Here is a 20,931-nt window from a genome sequence, read left to right on the forward strand (position 1 = left end):
ATGTAGGAGTGGTGAACCTCTTTGAAACTGTGTCCAAATTGGTGATAGTCTTCTAAAGAAGACATCCTCTGGGGTGCCATAGTAATCTTGAGCGAGATTATCATTGATTAGTGGATTAGTAGCTATCATTATATACATTTTTAAAGGAAAAAGGATGAATCCTGTTGCTTATTTATGTGTATTCATTGTTTTACTATTAATAAAAGTATAGCAGACAGATTGAAATAAATCATTTTTGAAAACCTTTTAAAAAGACGATGGAAAAATAACATTCTTTCTAAGTGGTATAGTTATTGTGTTGTACCTCATATGTAACACAAGAAATGTGAACATGAGATTATAAACTGTGGTGCACATTCATTGTGACATAACAGATTGGCCATGCTAATTCTCCCGCTAACCTTGCCCCTTTGCCTGCTTAGTCACACCTCTTCGTTCTGTCCCTGGTCTAGTTTCCTCAGTAGTTCACACACTTTGCCCTCCCATTCTGCACTTCTTGGCAGTTCACCATTTACAGTAAAGCAATCACTACCTCTGCTGGTCAAAACAATCCCTTCAGTTAATGTGCTGTACTGGTTTATAACTCAAAAATTAGGATTCAAGACACAAGCATTCCAAACAGTTTCATTTATTTTCACCAACACTGTTACATCGGTTTGTAGACAGCAGAATGGCCCCAAAAGACGCAAGGGTCAGTTTGGGATGTCCTAAAATAATGCCTGGGCTGGTTGGAGTAGACGCACTATACCCTATGCAGGCGGATTTAAACCCTCAGTTTGGCTTTGCTGAAAGGTGCGAGGGTTGGATTTGACACTTGGTGAACAGTTATATTGGACAGTTAATGACAAAGTGTGTCATGGAGAAAGCCTCTGTATATTTATAAGTTTTTGTACATGATTGTTTACACTGGTCTACTTGTAAATATTTTCTTTTCCACAGCTTTTGGAGAGCTTTTGCTCTTTTTTTTCCCCCCACCTGGCTCTAAATAAAATCCTCTGTACTAATGTGCTGTTGCGGCTTACCATCTGTTTTCTCAACTGGTGACCCTCATCGAGCACGCTTACCCACACCTGATAGCAAGCTGTGACACTCATAAAAGATCAAGGAAAGGATAATAATCACACACTATACTCAGTGACACTTTTGTTGCTGCACTAACAATGACAAATATTTTGCATCTGGTTTGTATTTCGTTGGTTTTGAGAGCATTAGTACGTCTACTTAAATAATTAGAATTGACCAGGTTCATCACTGAAAATAATTACTCACGCATATGTATGTGGATGAAGATACTGTTAATATTTCCATTGCAATATTTTTCAGTTAAGTCCAGTACCAAACCAATATCTTTCGATATTTTCTAGTTCAGCTCTTAAGTCGACAAATTTTGCCTCCAAATTGAGCTGCTTTGTAAATCAATCAATTGCATTTCAAAATTATCTAGATCAATCCACTGCAACATTTCCAAATCCAGTTTGTCTATAGTTATACTGTCTGTGTACTTGATTAACTTTGCAGTTGCTTCAAATGTCCTGAAATTAATGAGTTTTTAAAAAAATTGTTCTGTTTTTAAAAAAGGTAACATCAGTCTACAAACTCATGTCGTATTCTTGACAAGAAAATTTCTTTTTTTGAAAATAAATTTCATCCAAACACTCAGCAAATTGATTCAAGGATATAACCTCTACTAAGCTAATGAACATTGTTATACATATTTAGTCCTGTGTATATCAAATTTACCTCATTCAGTAAATTTTGATGTCGTCAGATTGTAATTTTGGAGTTAATTGTAGCATTGCATTTGTTGGCCGAATCGAATGTGGTAATGAATCAGCATATAGGAGGAAGATTGAAAATCTGGCTAATGTGCCCCAGCAACTACCTCTCATTCAGTATCAGCAAAACAAATGAATGATTACTGACTACAGGAGGAGGAAACCAGAGCTCCATTACCAAATCCTCCTCATATGATCATAGTTGGAGAGGGTCAGCAACTTAAAATTATTACCTCTACTTTATTTGAGGTTAGTGAAAGTTCGGCATGTCGTGTAAAACTTTGTCAAACTTCTGTGGATGCGCAGTGGAGAGTATATTGATTGGTTGCATCGTGGCCTGGTATGGAAACACCAAAGCCTTTCAACAGAAACGCCTACAAAAAATAGTGGATACAGCCCAGTGCATCAACGGAAAAGCTGTCCTCACCATTGAGCATGTGCAAGGAGCACTGTCGTAGAAAAGCAGCATCCATTATCAAGGTCCTCCACCATGCCCACTTCTTGCTGCTGCCATCAGGAAGGAGGTACAGGAGCCTCTGGTCGCACAGCAACAGGTTCTAGAACAATTATCACCCCTTAACCCCATCGGGCTCTTGTACCAGAAGGAATAACTTCATTCACCCCATCCCTGAACTGATTCCACAACCAATTAGACTCACTTCCAAGGACTCTACAGCTTAGGTTCTCAATGCTTGTCATCCATCCCATCCAACCATCCTTTGAATACTTGCACAATTTGTTGTTTGTCTTTGTTGTGTGCTGTTTTTCATTGATTCTATTGTGTTTCTTTGCATTTACTATGAATGCCCACAAGAAATTGAATCTCAGGGTAGTATATAGTGACATAGTAGGCAGTTTGATAATAAATATACTTTGAACTTTGAGCATTGCAAGGAGCAGGGTATTACTGACAGCAGTATATGAATATCTGCATGCAATTTTGCACCAGAAGTTGAACTCAGTAATATAGTAATGACATTAAAAACTGTAAATTTTGCTGCTGTTGCAATTTAAGTGGCTGTAAATAATAATGCTAGTTTTTCGAAGGGAATATGTACAGAGCAATCGATATCGTTAGTCACATAATTTCTGGCTAATTCAAAGCAAACTACTTATAACATGAGTTCATCCAAGCAGCTTGTCCTTTGGAGTCATCATATTGTATCAGCTATCTACTTAATCAGAGAGTGGGACTTGAAAGAACATTCTTTGTCTTTGCATTATGCTATCATTAAAATCACCTGAACTATTTCTTCCAGCTGTTTTGCAGAACACAGTTAATACCAAATAATGTAATTGATGTCAAATTATAGACTTAAATGTTCCTGATTGAAAATTGATGTTTATTTTTCCTGTAAGAAAATTTTTGAAAACATACTGTAAATAGTCTGATTTTATTGTCTTGTCACTATAGCTGACTTCATATTTCATTACATGTGTGATGAGCTTGAGAAGAATAATATTTCTTTTAAAAATTCATTTATATATTCAGTGCCTTGTTGACAAAGCTTGCATCCGTTTACGGTCTCAAATAGCCCTCAAGGTGGTGACAGTGAGCTACTTTCTTAAACTACCACAGTCCTGCTCAAGGTATTTCTACAATGCTACTGAACAGGAACATAGAGAAATTATCCAGTTTTAATTGGACTTTGTAGTATTCCATAACCCATTTTGTGAGGTTGTTATCAATAATGCTGTAGTTAGTTATCAGCAGTTAGAATGTGCTAATTGCAAAATGACAACGTAATATTTACTCAAATCAGCTGAAATAGGTAGTTGACTCTGCAGAGAAGGAAAAGGAACGTGCCTGGCTACATTCCATTTGCAGAGCCAGATTGGTTCAGAGACAAATAACATCTTGTGTTTTTACTATCCGATTAATTTGTATCTTTACTGATGTAATGTGGTCCAAGATCCTATCTTTCAAAGAAATTGATTAGCTCACCATCTAGGGGAAAGTCACCTGTGTAAATTTCTAATGTTAACTTTTGGTTCTCATTTCTTCTTCAATCCAGAATTTGTTTTCAATTTTTGAAAGGTAAAATAGGGGATGCGCACTTACTCATAACCTTCAGGTCTGTGACATTAACTTTGGGGGTACAGGCAACTTCAATTTGTTGTTGAAATACAACTTTATTTCCAGTGTCACTATCATTCACATTCGTGTTCTCAAATTGCACATCTGATGTTGAGGTATTGCTGGAGACAAAAAAAATCTGAACCTAGAGGAAAACCAAAACCACTACTGTGGGGATTTTGGCCCATTTGAGACAACCCTCAGATTCAATTATTTATCAAATATACATTGAAACAGTGAAATGATCATTTCTGTTATCAACCAACGCAACTTAAGAATGTGCCAGGGACAGCCTGCAAGTATCTCCAACATCACATGCCCACAATGTTCAACAGAACAGCACAAGTAACAATAACAACAGAACAACAACAGCAAAAATAAGCCCCTTCCCTCCCTCCCTTCCAACTCACATGTACAGATAGTGCAACCCAACACAAGCCTGCATCTTCCAGTGGACTTGCAGACATCAGACCTCTGACTTGCCCAGTGAACTCACAGACCCAGGGCTTCGACCATTGGGCCTAGTCTTCTGATTGACCTTCACACTTTGATCTTTGATATTGACCCCAGGACTCACCAACTCCGGGATCCCCGAACTCCAGGCTTCAAACTTTAGACCTACTGACTTATGTACACCAACCTACATGTCTGCTGCCCGTGTCATCATCAGTAATAAAATAACTGGTCCCTCATATTCTGCATGGAGGTTGGTCACCAGTGGAGTGCCTCAGGGATCTGTTCTGGGATCCTTACTCTTTGTGATTTTTATAAATGACCTGGATGAGGAAGTGGAGGGATGGGTTAGTAAGTTTGCTGATGACACAAAGGTTGGTTGTGTTGTGGATAGTGTGGAGGGCTGTCAGAGGTTACAGCGGGACATTGATAGGATGCAAAACTGGGCTGAGAAGTGGCAGATGGAGTTCAATCCAGATAAGTGTGAAGTGGTTCATTTTGGTAGGTCAAAAATGATGGCAGAATATAGTATTAGTGGTAAGACTTGGCAGTGTGGAGGATCAGAGGGATCTTGGGGTCCGAGTCCATAGGACGCTCAAAGCAGCTGCGCAGGTTGACTCTGTGGTTAAGAAGGTGTACGGTGTATTGGCCTTCATCAATCGTGGAATTGAATTTAGGAGCTGAGAGGTAATGTTGCAGCTATATAGGACCCTGATCAGACCCCCATTTGGAGTACTGTGCTCAGTTCTGGTCGCCTCACTACAGGAAGGATGTGGAAGCCATAGAAAGGGTGCAGAGGAGATTTACAAGGATGTTGCCTGGATTAGGGAGCATGACTTATGTGAATAGGTTGAGTGAACTCGACCTTTTCTTCTTGGAGCGATGGAGGATGAGAGGTGACCCTGATAGAGGTGTATAAAATGATGAGAGGCATTGATCATGTGGATGGTCGGAGGCTTTTTCCCAGGGCTGAAATGGTTGCCACAAGAGGACACAGGTTTAAGGTGCTTGGGAGTAGATACAGAGGAGATGTCAGGGGTAGGTTTTTTACTCAGAGCGGTGAGTGCCTGGAATGGGCTGCCGGCAACAGTGGTGAAGGCGGATACGATAGGGTCTTCTAAGAGACTTTTGGATAGGTACACAGAGCTTAGAAAAATAGAGGGCTATGGGTAAGCCAAGTAATTTCTAATGTAGGGACATGTTCTGCACAACTTTTTGGGCCGAAGGGCCTGTATTGTGCTGTAGGTTTTCTATGTTTCTAGAACACACGCACTCTTATGACTCAAATATATTTTATTTTACTTGTGCACAATGAGAACAGCATGGCCATGTCATTACATTGTTATGAAGCCAGGACAGAAAACTGCTGTTTGTATACAGAATTGGCATATCAGTTACATGTATTGACCAATTGTATATGTTTGAATTCCTTACTTGCAAGATCAATTGCCATTCACAATAGAGATGCTGAAAATCAATAGAAGCTACAAACTAACAACCAATGACATTTTGAAGTTAATAAAGCAATTGTCCCTTAGTTGTTAGCTGTATTTTACATCTGTTCATTATTCCTATGTTGTATAACACTGGCACCCGGTTGATTACACACTACCACAGTCATTCTCACCTATCTGTAGAAATCCGGTAGTGTCACTTCAAAGGTCTCACTTGACTACAACTGCCTCAAGTTATCCTTGCTTGAGCATTCCTTTACCCCCAATAACAATTACCCACGCTTCCTTTACCCCCAATAACAATTACCCACGCTTCCTTTACCCCCAATAACAATTACCCACGCTTCCTTTACCCCCAATAACAATTACCCACGCTTCCTTTACCCCAATAACAATTACTCACGCTTCCTTTACCCCCAATAACAATTACCCACGCTTCCTTTACCCCCAATAACAATTACCCACGCTTCCTTTACCCCCAATAACAATTACTCACGCTTCCTTTACCCCCAATAACAATTACCCACGCTTCCTTTACCCCAATAACAATTACCCACGCTTCCTTTACCCCCAATAACAATTACTCACGCTTCCTTTACCCCCAATAACAATTACCCACGCTTCCTTTACCCCCAATAACAATTAATAACAATTACCCGCGCTTCCTTTACCCCCAATAACAATTACCCACACTTCCTTTACCCCCAATAACAATTACCCGCGCTTCCTTTACCCCAATAACAATTACCCACGCTTCCTTTACCCCCAATAACAATTACCCGCGCTTCCTTTACCCCCAATAACAATTACCCGCGCTTCCTTTACCCCCAATAACAATTACCCGCGCTTTCTTTACCCCCAATAACAATTAATAACAATTACCCGCGCTTCCTTTACCCCCAATAACAATTAATAACAATTACCCGCGCTTCCTTTACCCCCAATAACAATTAATAACAATTACCCGCGCTTCCTTTACCCCCCAATAACAATTAATAACAATTACCCGCGCTTCCTTTACCCCCCAATAACAATTGGTTCATGCCCACTGTCAAATGTCCCAGCCAGTATTAAAGGGAGCCTTTACTGACTGGCTGGTGGTGACTAGCAATGTTACAGGGGTCTATGTTGGGACTGATTCTTTTGAGTTTATATGACAATGATTTGGATGATGGAATTGATGCCTTTATTGGAAAGTTTGCAGAGATAGGTAGAGAGGCAGATAGCTTTGAGGAAGTAAAGAGGCTATAGAAGGACTTAGATTGGGAGAATGGGCAAAGAAGTGGCAGACCAAACATAATATCTGGAAGTGTATGGTCGTGAACTTTGATAGAAGAGATGAAAGTGTTGACTATTTTCTAAATGGAGAGAAAATACAAAAAAACTGAAGTGCAAGTGGGACTTGGATGTCCTTGTGCAGGATTCTCTAAAGATTAATTTCAAGGTTGCGTCAGTGATGAGGAAGACAAGTGCAACGTTAGCATTCATTTCAAGAGGACTCTAATATAAAAGTAAGGATGTAATGTTGAAACTTTATAAAGTACTGGTGAGAACTCACTTGGAGTATTGTGAGCAGGTTTGTGCCCCTTATCTTAGAAAGGATGTGCTGAAACTAGAGAGGGTTCAGAAGAGTTTCAAGAAAACTATTTCTGTATTGAATGGCTTGTCATACGAAGAGTGTCTGGTGACTCTGGTCCTATATACACTGGAATTCAGAAGAATGAGGAGTGACCTAATTGAAACCGATTGAATGCTGAAAGGCTTTCATAGAGTGGATGTGGAGAGGATATTTCCTATGGTGGGAGAGTCTAAGACCAGAGGACGGAGCCTCAGAATAGAGGGCGTCCTTTTAGAACGGAGATGAGGAATTTCCTTAGCCAGAGAGTGGTGAATCCATGGAATTCTTTGCCATGTCTTTATGTACAAGGCAGAGGTTGATAGTTTCTTGATTGGTCAGGGCATGATGGGATGTGGGGAGAAGGCAGGAGATTGGGGCTGAGAGGAAAATTGAAGCAGCAATAATGAAATGATGGAGTAGATGCAATAGGCCAAATGGCCTAATTTTGCTACTATATCTTATGGTCTTATAACTTATTTGGAAATGATCCCTAATCCAGCAGATTACATGGAACATCATTGTGTCTACTTTAAAACACTGATCAAACCAAGCGACTTTAACTCACAAAATGGAGGACATAAAACTTCCAGAAATTGGCAGCCTCCATTCCCAAGCACATTGCAAGAACGAAGACAATTGGCCTGCCTGCTTCCACTGCCCTTGATTCATTTGAATTCACTGATTTGTAGACTGTATTTCTTTCTGGCCAACACTTCCTGATGTTTAACTTCCCAACTCGTCCCTAAATCCTAATCTGACTGCAAACTTTTCCAGCACATCACCTTCTTAACCAGAATTCAAACTTCATCCATCAACCAGTCGCAAATATGAGATGAAATCAAGGCATTCAAAATCTAGAATTATAAATGTACTTTGCCCTATGTGATGTCTTTACCAAAATGGTGAAGGTGCATTTCTAGCCAAAAGTGACAACACAACTAAAACTTAATAATTTGTTTAACTTCCAAAGAAAGAGAGTCACATAGTTGAATTTATGGGTCATTACTTTTGCACCGTAGTTTCCCTCGAATATTGGCAGTATAATGTGTACAGTAATTAGGATATCTTTCATATGTTTTTTTCGATATTTTGGGGAATATAGAAGATAAATAGGATTTTACATCTGACAATAATAAAGGTGTTCTTGGATCAGATGCAGAATTACTTTTTCTGGAGACTGAGTTCAAAACAAAATGACCTAACTGTTGGATCCGACTGCTTAATTGTCATTTTCTTCACAGTTTAACAATTTATTATCTGTATTTTAAATAGCCTTTATATACACACAGATTAATATGTTTCTAATGGCTATATGAAGTGTAATTCTGGAAGCTCGAACTGCATTAAGTGGCTACTATTTTCTTATTGGTTACCTTTTTACTGCGGTTTTGAATAAGTATTTTCTAATTGTTTCTCTTATTTATGATTTTTTTCTTATGCTTATGGTATAAAAGTAGCTGTTTTGCACTAGGTGCAGTCTATCATCTTCTCTAATTTAGATCCCCTCTCTTCAAGTAGTAAGACCCCTTATTCTGTTCTGTCACTGTTCTCTTTGTTCTATCAGCACTTAATAAAACAATCAAGAAGCAACAAGTTTTAGGCCTTGTTCGTGACTTCTAAAAGAACCTTGGATTTAAACACCAGAATCCAACAGTAACCTCAAGAAAAGAGTTGCAGCATGCAGGGGTGTTGTCAAAAAAACACTTCTTTATACTAAGATGTAAAAAATCTGACACCGAAAACTCTTCCTGGTACTTGACTGAGGTAATTAAATGATACACTTACTCAAATAAATACATATCCATTGCGTATGTGGTGATTATAAGGTAATGGGCTTTCCCAGCATTTTCACTTATTTTAGGTTATTAGCATTTTTTTGATTTTCGTTTCTTGTATGCAGAGCATTGAAGTATGACTTTTCCCCAACGTTCCCTCCAAGAAAAGTATAGCTGAAGAGCAATTAATTTTGGCAATTCATTTTAGACTTGATTTAGGGTATTGATTTTAGACTGAAGAGAGACCAGACATAATCAGATTAAAGCAACAGGCTAAATTCTTTGAATTTCAGAGCTGGAGTGATGATTATGAAGCTGTTCAACAAAGTTTAGCCAAGTATTCCTATTAAATTCCATTAAGAGCCTTAATTTGGATAATAATATGTTACTTTTAACACTCGTTTCAATTTACCAAATTCAAATTATATTGCAATATATTTCCTTGAGCTCTTGTTCAGATGATTCTTCATCTAGGTCCATCTAGCAGTTGAACCTAGATCACTTTTTTTTCCTTAAAAAAGCTAAGAAGCTTAACAATTTGAAAATTTCAAAACTGAAATTGATATTTTCATTAGCTAAGGAAATTGATGATGATAAAGCAGGCTTAAAGAATGAAATGTCCTTGTGTGTCTCTCTATTTTAAATAAAAGATGTGGAAGACAACAGTGTGTAGACTTAAGGTATGTGATTTGTTAAATCTATCAGGAGAATTTGGGAAGAATTCTTTTAGAGTACGAGAAGGGATCCAGAGTTCTGCTCTCAGGGTGATGGAGAGAGAAAATTTCATCCTATTAGGAAAGTATATGGATGACAACTGATTGTGGAAATTGACATTGTTCAAAGCTTCATTTATTGAAGTATATAACTCTGAAATTCTTCAGTTCTCAGGTAGCCATGAAACCAAGAAAGAAAAGAAAGGCAGCACAATCATCAACCCGCACCCCACATCCCACCACCCCGCAAAAAAGAACAAAATAACGGAACAGGCATATTAACCCCCAAATCCCTTGTCCCACACAAAAAAATGAACAAAACAAATGAGGCACTTCGACCCACTGGATAACTGCTAGGAAGCAGGATTAGCCTGTCTAGCAATATACTTTGTATAAGTCAACACGTGTTTACCAAATATGACCTTGATTTAAAGAGTTAAAGAAAAGATTAGCTTGATTTGTCACATGTACGTTGAAACATTGAATCAGTGAAGTCTGTCATTCTTAGTCAACAACCAACATTGTCTGAATATGCGCTGGGGACAGCCCACATGTTGTTGGCTTCTGGCGCCAAAGTAGCACGCCCATGACTTACCACCCCTAACCTACATGTCTTCAGGAATGTGGGAGGAAACTGGAGCACTCAGATGAAACCTGCATGGTCATGAAGAGAACATGCAAACAGTGACAGAAATTGAATCCCATTGTTACGGTTGGTGCTGTAAAGCATTGCACTATCTGTTACGCTACCATGCGCAGTAAATCTGTGACTCCAGTCTTTGATTGTTTCCTGGAAAATTAGTCAGTCAAATAAAAAGAAACAAATTGCTGGAGGCACTCAGTGAGTCAAGCATTTTCTGTGAGGGCAAGGAATTCTGCCAGAGTTCCATGAGCCAGTCTTGATTAGGGGAACAGAGCTGGAGAGGGTCAGTACCTTTGGCATCGAAATATCAAAGGAATGTCCCAGAGCCAGCACGCAAGTGTCTTCACAAAGAAGCATGACAGTCCCTCAATTTTCTTAGTAATTTTAGTAGGTTTGGGATATCACCAAAAACCTGACAAACTTATACAGATATACAGTGGAGAGTATCCCAGCTAGTTGCATCGTAGCCTGATAAGGATACACCAATGCCTTTGAACAAAAAATCCTGCACAAAATAGTGAATACGGCCTAGTCAATCACAGGTCAAACCTTCTGCACTATCGAGCACATCTACACGGAGCATTGTCACAGAAAAGTAGCAACCTTAGGGGCCCCCAACCACCCAGGTGATGCTCACTTCTCACTGCTGCCTCTAAGAAGAAGGTACAGGAGCTTCAGGACTCTTACACAACCAAAGGAACAGTTATTACCCCTCAGCCATCAGGCTCCTGATCCAGTGGGGATAATTTTACTCAACTTCACTTGCCCCATCACTGAAATGATCCCACAACCTATCGACTCACTTTCAAGGACTCTCCGTCTCATGTTCTTGATATTTATTGTTTATTTATTTATTATTATTATTATTATATCTATTTTTTTCTCAGCATAAGCTGGGAAAACCTGAGGTACAGGCATAGTTAAGCACACACACTTCTGAATTGCTTGGAACTTTCGGACTATTCTAGTATATAGTATTGTGGCTTTCTGAAGAGTTACATAAATGTTGCTATGTAGGCCTAATTGTTTCATGCTAATGTGTAGTGACTTTGGGATGATACCAGTTGTGGATATTACTATTGGGATAATGTATACCCTGTTCATGTTCCACAGTCTTAAAATTTCCTCTTTTAATTCAGCATATTTCTTGTGTTTTTCGTGTGCTGATTTCTGTATGTTGTGAGTGTTTGGAATAATTAAGTTGTTCTTGTTATATCTAGATGGTTATTATGGATTGTCCTATCTGTAATAATGGTTGTAATGTAATTTGTAGGATTATGACTCTAAAACTGGATCAGGCTTGTATTTATAGTGATATGGTGTCTTTTATGAGTTTGTATTTTAAAGCAGGATTTTGGTGGATGATGTTTGCTTCTTGATTGTGCCTGTGTAAGTTATCAGATTGGGTTAAACTGCTGCAGGATCCTGTTTCTGTTTTCTCTTGGCATTTTCTGCATTTATCATTTTGAATTTGTTGGCATTTCATTATTATTGTATTTTTTTTGTGTGTTAACCACCTGGTCCCTTATTGCCACAAGGAACCCCTCTGTTTCTGGGAAGAGCTCTCCAACTCTGAGCCAGGCGTTCAATGCTTCACCACAGTAAGGAACACCTGTTGTTTGTTTCCGAGACTGTATCTTGGCAAGTCAGATTATTTGCCTGTACTCCTACTACCTGCATTCAGACAGATCATAAACGGCAAGACTCCAAAGATCAAGACAATCAAGAAGTGGTCACGGGAGGTCAAGAAACAGTTACAGGATTACCTTGAGTCAGTGGACTGGGCCGTGTTCAAGAACTCATCTGAGGACCTGAATGGCTACAGCAGAGTCGTTACAGACTTTATTAAAACAGCCATTGATGAGTGTGCCCCCATGAAATCGTTCAGAGTTTTCACTAATAGAAACCCTGGATGATCAATGAAATCCAGAACCATGCTGAGAGCCAGATCCGAGGCATTCAAGCCTGGCGATCAAGAACGCTACAAGAGGTTCAGGTATGATCCCCAGAAAGCCATCTCACAGCTGAAGTGGATTCCGGACTAGACTGGAATCAATGAGAGATGTTCGACAGCTGAGGCAGGGTTTGAATGCCATAACCTCCTACAAAGCTAAATCTTGCAACATAGGGGACAGCAAAGCTTTGCTACTAGATGAACTCACCCCCATGTCTCCCAAGGATCGTTTGATCTCAATACCTGAAGATGACATGTGGGTTGCCTTCAAGAGAGTGAATCCAAGGAAAGTATCTGGTTCGGACGGAGTACCTGGCGAGTACTGAAGACCGGTGCCAACCAACTGGCTGGTGTAATCATGGATATCTTCAACCTCTCACTCCAGCAGTGTGTAGTCCCCACCTGCTTCAAGCAGATTTCAGTTGTACCAGTGCCCAAGAAGAGTGTGGTAACCCGTCTAAATGACTATCACCCAGTGGCACTTACATCCACAGTGATGAAGTGTTTTGAAGGGCTGATGTTGAAGTATATCAACTCCTGTCTGAATAGTGGATTAGATCTGCTTCAATTCGCCTACCAATGCAACAGGTCTATAGCAGATGCTATCTCCTTGGCTCTTCACACAACTCTGGAACATCTGGATGACAAAGATGGATACTCCAGGTTGCTCTTTATTGATTACAGCTTGGCATTTAACACCATCATCCCCTCAGAACTAATTGGTAAACTCCAAGACCTGACTCTCAATACCTATCTTGTGCAATTCGATTCTGGATTTCCATACTTGTAGACAGGAGTCAGTTTAGATGGCAAAAACATCTCCATCAGCACAGGAGCAGTGCAAGGATGTGTACTTCGCTCCCTGGTCTCCTCGCTTTACACCTATGACTATGTGGCACATTACAGCTTGCTGATGACACCACTGTTATGGGCTGTATCAAGGGCATGATGGATCAGCACACAGGATAAAGATTGAAATCTTGGCTGAGTAGTGTAATAACAACAACCTCTTACTCAGTGCCAATAATATCAAGGAATTAATTGTGGACTCAAGGAGAAGGAAACCAAAGGTCCATGAGCCAGTAATCATCGGAGGATCAGAGGTGGAGAGGATCAGTAACTTTAAATGGTGTCATTATCTCAGACGACCTGTCCTGGACCCATCATATAAATATTATTGCAAAGAAAATACGACAACGCCTCGACTTCCAAAGGAGTCTGCAAAGGTTCAGCATGGTATGTCATCGAAAACCTTGGTAAACTTCTGTTGATGTGTGGTGGTCCTGCCAAAGGGTTTCAGCCCGAAACGTCGACTGTATTTTTTTTTGCCATAGATGCTGTCTGGCCTGCTGAGTTCCTCCAGCAGTTTGTGTGTGTTGCTTGGATTTCCAGCATCTGCAGATTTTGTCTTGTTTGTGTGATGGAAAGTGTGCTGACTGGCTGTATTACAGCCAGGTATGGCAACACCAATGTCTTGAAGTGGAAAATCCTACAAAATGTAGTGGATTTGGCCTAGTATGTCACGAGTAAAAACCCTCCCAGCCATTGAGCACATCTATATGAAACGTTACCATAGAAAACCATCATCCTTCAAGGAACCTCACCACCCAGGCCATGCTCTTTTCTTGCTGCTGCCATCAGCTGAAAGGTACAAGTGCCTTAGGACCCGCACCGCTAGCTTCAAGACCAGTTACTGCCCCTCAACCATCAAGCTCTTGAACAAAGGGGGATAACTACACTCATTTAAAGACTCTGTTATATTGTTATTTCATCCTCATTATTTATTGCTATTTATTTAAATCTACATTGCACAGCTTGTTTACAGTTAACAGTTCCTGATGTTGCTGTTCTATAGATTTGCTAAGTATGCCCGCAGAAGAAGAATCTCAGGGTTGTATGTGGCGACATGAATGTACTCTGATAATAAATTTTACTTTGAACTTGTTGACATCTAGTCTGCTCAGATCATAGGCATGTCTTCCACGAAGAGTCATGTTCTTCCGTTGGTTAACTTTTTCTTCTATAGTGATAACTTCATTTTTCTGGGTTGGGCTTTCATTTAAATTTTGTGGTATGCATTTCTTATCAGAATTCCATATGCTCAGCAGAGTGCAGAATCTCGTTTTAATTGATGAAGATATATTCTTGAAGGCTTTATCTGACCGTTGTGTAAATTCTGTTGTTTATTCCTCTTCCTCCTCCTGTCCTGTGTAGTGTTAATCGAAGTGTGTTTGAGTGTACATAGTGTTTTCTAAAATTTGTCATTTCAGTCCCTTTTTTGTTTTTGTAAATTTTCTTGATTGGTTTCGGATGAAGATATTATGCCAAATGAATGTGTTAATATGGGTATATAATGCAGGTGTTTTTTCCTTCATTATATTTTTTCTGTTGAACTCTGGCAGATTTTCTTAAGCTTTGAAGTAAATTCTGGCGAAAGTTTTCCCTTTATCACACTATGATCTTTGCTTGTTGATATCCCAGATACTGATATGTTTCATATTCACCTATCAGTTGTATTGTATACTGCCGCTCTGTTTTATATTCTTCTGGTTCTATTGCACCTTTCTTTATGTTTAATATTCTGCACATATCTTGTCCAAGGCTCATGTGTACCCATTCTGACATGTCTATCCACGGCCTCCTCTACTGTAAAGATGAAGCCACACTCAAGTTGGAGGAACAACACCTTATATTCCGTCTGGGTAGCCTCCAACCTGATGGCATGAACATCGACTTCTCTAACTTCCGCTAAGGCCCCACCTCCCCCTCGTACCCCATCTGTTACTCATTTTTATGCACACATTCTTTCTCTCACTCTCCTTTTTCTCCCTCTGTCCCTCTGAATATACCTCTGGGTCACCCCCCCCCCCCTTGTCTTTCTTCCCGGACCTCCTGTCCCATGATCCTCTCGTATCCCCTTTTGCCTATCACCTGTCCAGCTCTCGGCTCTATCCCTCCCCCTCCTGTCTTCTCCTATCATTTTGGATCTCCCCCTCCCCCTCCAACTTTCAAATCCCTTACTCACTCTTCCTTCAGTTAGTCCTGACGAAGGGTCTCGGCCTGAAACGTCGACTGCGCCTCTTCCTACAGATGCTGCTTGGCCTGCTGCGTTCACCAGCAACTCTGATGTATGTTGCTTGAATTTCCAGCATCTGCAGAATTCCTGTTGGTTGCTGGCATTTGAATTAATTGTTTTAGCTTCACTGATGAAGGAGCATATAATTTCAGATTGTCCATGTATAGAAGGTATGTCAAGGTCTAATCCATTTGTTTGTTTCTGATGTTATACCCTATTTTCATCCGATTCAGTACATTAGAGAGCATGTTTAAAGCTGGACAAAACCATAGTGGGTTTAAGGGATCGCCCTGGAATATGCCTCTGTTTATTTTGATAATGGTGGTTGTTAGTTTTTGGTTGTTAATAGGGTGAATATAGTACACCAGTGCTTCATCAGATGTTATAAGGATCTCAGAAGTATTGGGTGTAATTTATATCTATTAAGAATTTCTACTAACTATGTGTGTGGAACAGAATCAGATGCTTCTTGGAAGTCAGTAGAGCAACATGAAAGATTTCTGTTTCTCTGCCAGGCTTGATTTAGAATTGTAGAATCTATTATCAGTTGTTTTTTTACATCCTTTCATACCCTTAACGGCATACTCTCTGCTCTTTTGTAAGCATATTGCAGTTATCTAAGTGAGTGATGATTAGTTGCGAGATGTATTATATGACAATTTTAGGACAATATTTTGATGGGTCATTTGTGATTTATTCTTTTGGTAAGAGACATGTTTTACCTTGTCAAAAATTCAGGTACTTTTCAGAATTTTAAAGAAAATTGCTGGTATGTATTAATAGGTACAGATGAAGGCTAGTAAATTTTTTAATACCAATAATTATGAACATTATCACTGCCGGTATTTTTCCCAATGTTGGCATTTTTGAAAAGTTTTTAGCATATCTATTGTAACTTCAGGTGTTCTTCCCTAATCTAGCTTGCTTCTTGATTGTGCATCACCCTGTTTGACCAGATATTAGACCAAAAGTTCATTATCTCTGTTGGTAATTCTGTGCCAAGGTTGGTGACATTTTGGTGTGTCAAATTTATTTTTCAAGTCCTGTATAAAACTTTATCATTGTTTCTGAATTGATGATTCTGTGTTTCAGGCATCCCACCCTGCAAAAACTCATTTCAGGGAGGTAGCATCCCCGCTCCCGCAACCCCATATCTCCTCCACCTGTTCCTGCTATTGCCTCTTGTGGACATCCTTATTTCTGGTTATTAGGTGGGTGGAGTTCCTTTCTGATCATTGGACCATTGACACTTTGATTGCCCACCTATTGGTGAATTAGTCTCATGCTAGATCCTTCCATTGTCAGGCAACCTTCTCGTCTTGGCAAAGAATTTTCACCATACCTGGGTTGCTGAGTGTTGAGAGTGGTGGGATAGAGGAGCTATAATGCGTAACTGTAATGCCGACCCATTGTTTATTAACATAGACTTGTAAGAGAAGATTAGCTTCATTTGTCACATGTATATCAAAACATTGAAACATCGTTTTGCATCAACCACCAACATAGTTCGAGGATTAGCTCTGCCATGCTTCCAGAGCTAATAGAGCATGCCTACGATTCACCAACCTTTATCATCGTTTTGGAAATGTGGAAGGAAACCGGTATACCCAGAGCAAATATGGGGAGATAATTCATCTTCCTTAAAGGCAATGGCAGGAATTGAACCCTGATCGGTGATCCCTCCCTAATGCTGTAAAGTGATTGTGCTAACCGCTGAGCACAATAAGGTTAAATTTCTCTGGACATCATGGGTTGATAATTACTAAAATGAAGTCAAACTAAGTAAAATTGTAGTGAAAGAGCACAGCAGTAGCATTTTATTTTTACTTCAACCTCTTTGTCAGGAAAGCTTGCATCTTAGGCCTGTTAGCTTCCGAAGAATTGTAAAAAGCTAAATATTCATAAGTTGACAGGTATTCATTGATTACTAGAATGGCACATTTAAACCACAATGTCATTAGCTGAGGTAATATTTTGTGTTCTACACCTTGTAATCTCTTCTTAATGTCACGGGGGAAACTTTTGTACAGATTATTTCAACAAAATTACATCTTGTCCGATACTTTATGATTTGCAGTATTCCCCATTTTATGGATGTCCCTTTATCTTTGATTATAAAGTATATGAAATCAACGTTAACAATATCAGAAAAGGTATCAAATCAAAGTTGCTGGTGAACACAGCAGGCCAGGCAGCATCTCTAGGGTCTCAGCCTGAAACGTCGACGGTACCTCCTCCTAGAGATGCTGCCTGGCCTGCTGCGTTCACCAGCGACTTTGATGTGTGTTGCTTGAATTTCCAGCATCTGCAGAATTCCTCGTGTAAAGGTATCAAATAATTATTTAATTTGATTTTTTTCTCCCGTAGGTTCAGAGAAATGAACCCATCTTCCTTCAGCGTTCACATCAGTCTTGCTATGAATCACAGGAGTTTAACATTGAAAATCAGTGAAGTGATTTTCTGTCACTGGTTCAAAAGCATGAAATAGGATTTTAAGTTTAGTCTTATTTCTCCATATTTTCATTTCATTCTGTAGCAGCTCCTATTTATGCCAAAATCCATGAGAACATTTCACAATAATTAAGTGCATCTGAAGAACGTAAACAATGGGCAAAATAAGGATTAAAGGTTTGTCTACTGAAAGATATAACCTGCAATGACTTCCTAGAAGGCTCATATTATTTCCTATTTTGGTTAATTTAAGGCTCTAATCAATTCATGAAATTAACTTTTGTCTTGATTAACCCTAACAAAACTTAATTTTCACATTTTATAAAGTAAATTCGAGTGTCGGGTCAAGCCTATGAAGGTGAAAAACAGGCTTTTGAGATGTAGCCTCTGAGGGCTATTCAGGCAGTGCCATACACAAAAGTCCAGTAAGTGACATTGTTTCCAGTGGGCTCAGTCTCTTGAACTTCCTTGGAAGATGGCAAACTCATTTATCATCACCAAGTACACTGTGCCTCAGCTAGTTGTTGAGTAACTGACTGATGTATTTTTTGGACAATCCTACTCCTTGTTAGCCCAGGGATACTGGAGGTCTTAATGAAACCCAGAAGGATGGGTGTATGGATTTCTCTTATTTGCATCTTTCTCAAATCATTTAGAAGGGTAAGAATTTAAACTCTAGAAATTTAGTGCAGTGTTCAATATTGGAGTACTTTTCAGTGCCTGGGCAAATCCTTATACCTGAATCCATAATACCACAATAGATTTATCAGCATATCATCATTTTTGTTATTGTGGGCTCCTGCCCTATGTAGTTTAGCTAACATGTTTAGAAACGTAATGATTTTTATTTCAAACAATATAAGTTCATTGCCTTTGAAGCATTTTAGGACGTTTTGAAGATGAGTTCATTCGTTTTTTTTGAAAGCTCAATTCCAGAATTAAGCATAAACCAATATAAGGCTGGAACCTCTTGATTGTATTGATATTCATATGTTTCATCATCTATTGTCTGCTTTTCTGTGATACATACCGGGTAGCGAATCAGTTGGTAAGAATTTTCAGTGTCAAACAATAAAGTTAGCAGCAGATAACGTCAGTCTGTGTTAAATAATCTTAAACTGCTTTGCATTTTATATAACTGGAATGTGTGTGGTTGAAACTTCTATTAAGTAGTGCCACAGTCCCCTTCTTTGACTGTGATGCAGATATAAATGTGCTTTTCTAGTCTATATTTCAATCTATAATGATTTGTAGACTCAGAAAGCACATTTATTCACTCAGTGGCCACTTTATTAGGTACACCTGCACACCTGCTCGTTAATGCAAATATATAATCAGTCAATCATGTGGCAGCAACTCAATGCATAAGTACATATAGACAGGTCTAGAAAGTCATTTGTTGTTCACACCAAACATCAGAATGGATAAGAAATGTGATCTTTGACTGTGGAATGATTGTTGGTGGCAGATGGGGTGGTTTGTGCATCTCCAAGACTACTTGTTACTTCAAATACTGAATACTTAATAATTAGTTGCAAATTTGATACATTTTCATGTTAATACATGCTTATCAGCTAATAGTAATCATAATTCTAGTGGTATCAACTGCAGATATTACTGTAGTTATACTACAGTTCGTTAGACAGCAAGAAGATCCACCAAGTCAATACTTGAAAAAAAAACCGTCAGACTGCTCACTAGGAGGCTTGATTATGAGACAAAAGCTCATTTATTTTGGCCACATCATGAGAAAACAGGAGCCTTGGGGAAAACTCTCATGTTAGGTAAAACAGAAGGTAAAAGGAGAGGATGACAGAGGCTACGATGGATAGATAACATTATTCAGACAATGCGTATGACCTTGGGGGATCTTAGAGATGCAATTTCCAACAAGGAGGCTTGGTATGCAGGAGTCCACGAGGTCACAAAGAGTTGGACTTGACTTAACGACTGAACAACAACAAAGTTATACTAAGCATGTTTCAGAAATTTTCACATGTAACAGTCTCTAGAGTTTACAGAGAATGGTGCGAGAAACAAAAATCATCTGGTGAGCGGGAGTTCTATTGGTGAAAACACCCTGCTAATGAGAGAGGTCAGAGGAGAATAGCCAGACTAGTTCAAGCTGATAAGTGGTACCGACAACTCAGTAACAGTGGTACACAGAAGAGCAACTCTGAATGCATAACATATTGAACCCTGAAGTGGGTGGCCTAAAATAGCAGAAAGCCATGGATGTATATTCATTGTCCACTTCAGGAGGTACCTGATAAAGTGGTCACTGAGGATATTTTACATTTTCATTTATTCAAACTGATTGCTGCATAAAATATCTATTTCCGATTAAATTCCATTATGCTTTTTTGGCTAACTTAAACTTTGGTTTAATTAACTTTCTCATTTGGTACGTATATATACCTTATACTGTTGTACTGAGGCTATGCACTTTATGACTCAACATGCTATACTTCCCTACTGACTTGAAGAATGAGGCCAAATTTGGAACTGACAGTTGTAGCTACAGCTCAACCACTTAAGATCTGAGAGCAAAATTTCTGAAACGTGCTTAGTTTTACAACTGTAGAGCACATCTGCAGTTAACTGGAATTATGATTACTATTGTGATAAGCATATATTAACATGAAAATGTATCAAATTTGCAGTTAATTGTCAAGTATTCAGTATTTGAGATAACAAGTCTTAAGTTAATTTTGGAATGCAGTTGTATAACTATAGCCATCCATTGAACAGGTTCTTCAAATTCAAATTACAAATACTCAACACTGATTGACATGTAACTTTTTTTTAAACTCAATGATTTGAAATATTAACATTTGATAGGATATGCCATCTATTATTTACCCTGATACAATTATTATAAAATATCTTACTGTTGTTAAATCTTAAAAGGGTTAATTGAAATTTTCCCCATTACAGGAACT

The 20,931-nt window shown here is 39.0% G+C and overlaps 1 protein-coding gene across 4 annotated transcripts in view; it reads left to right on the forward strand.

Annotated features, from left to right (window-relative positions):
- ipo11 (importin 11) overlaps nt 1-20,931 on the forward strand; it is a 430,673-nt gene that overhangs the window by 219,436 nt on the left and 190,306 nt on the right. The window lies entirely within an intron of this gene.

The sequence above is a fragment of the Mobula hypostoma genome, chromosome 3 (genome assembly GCF_963921235.1).
Source record: "Mobula hypostoma chromosome 3, sMobHyp1.1, whole genome shotgun sequence".
Lineage (NCBI taxonomy): Eukaryota > Metazoa > Chordata > Chondrichthyes > Myliobatiformes > Myliobatidae > Mobula > Mobula hypostoma.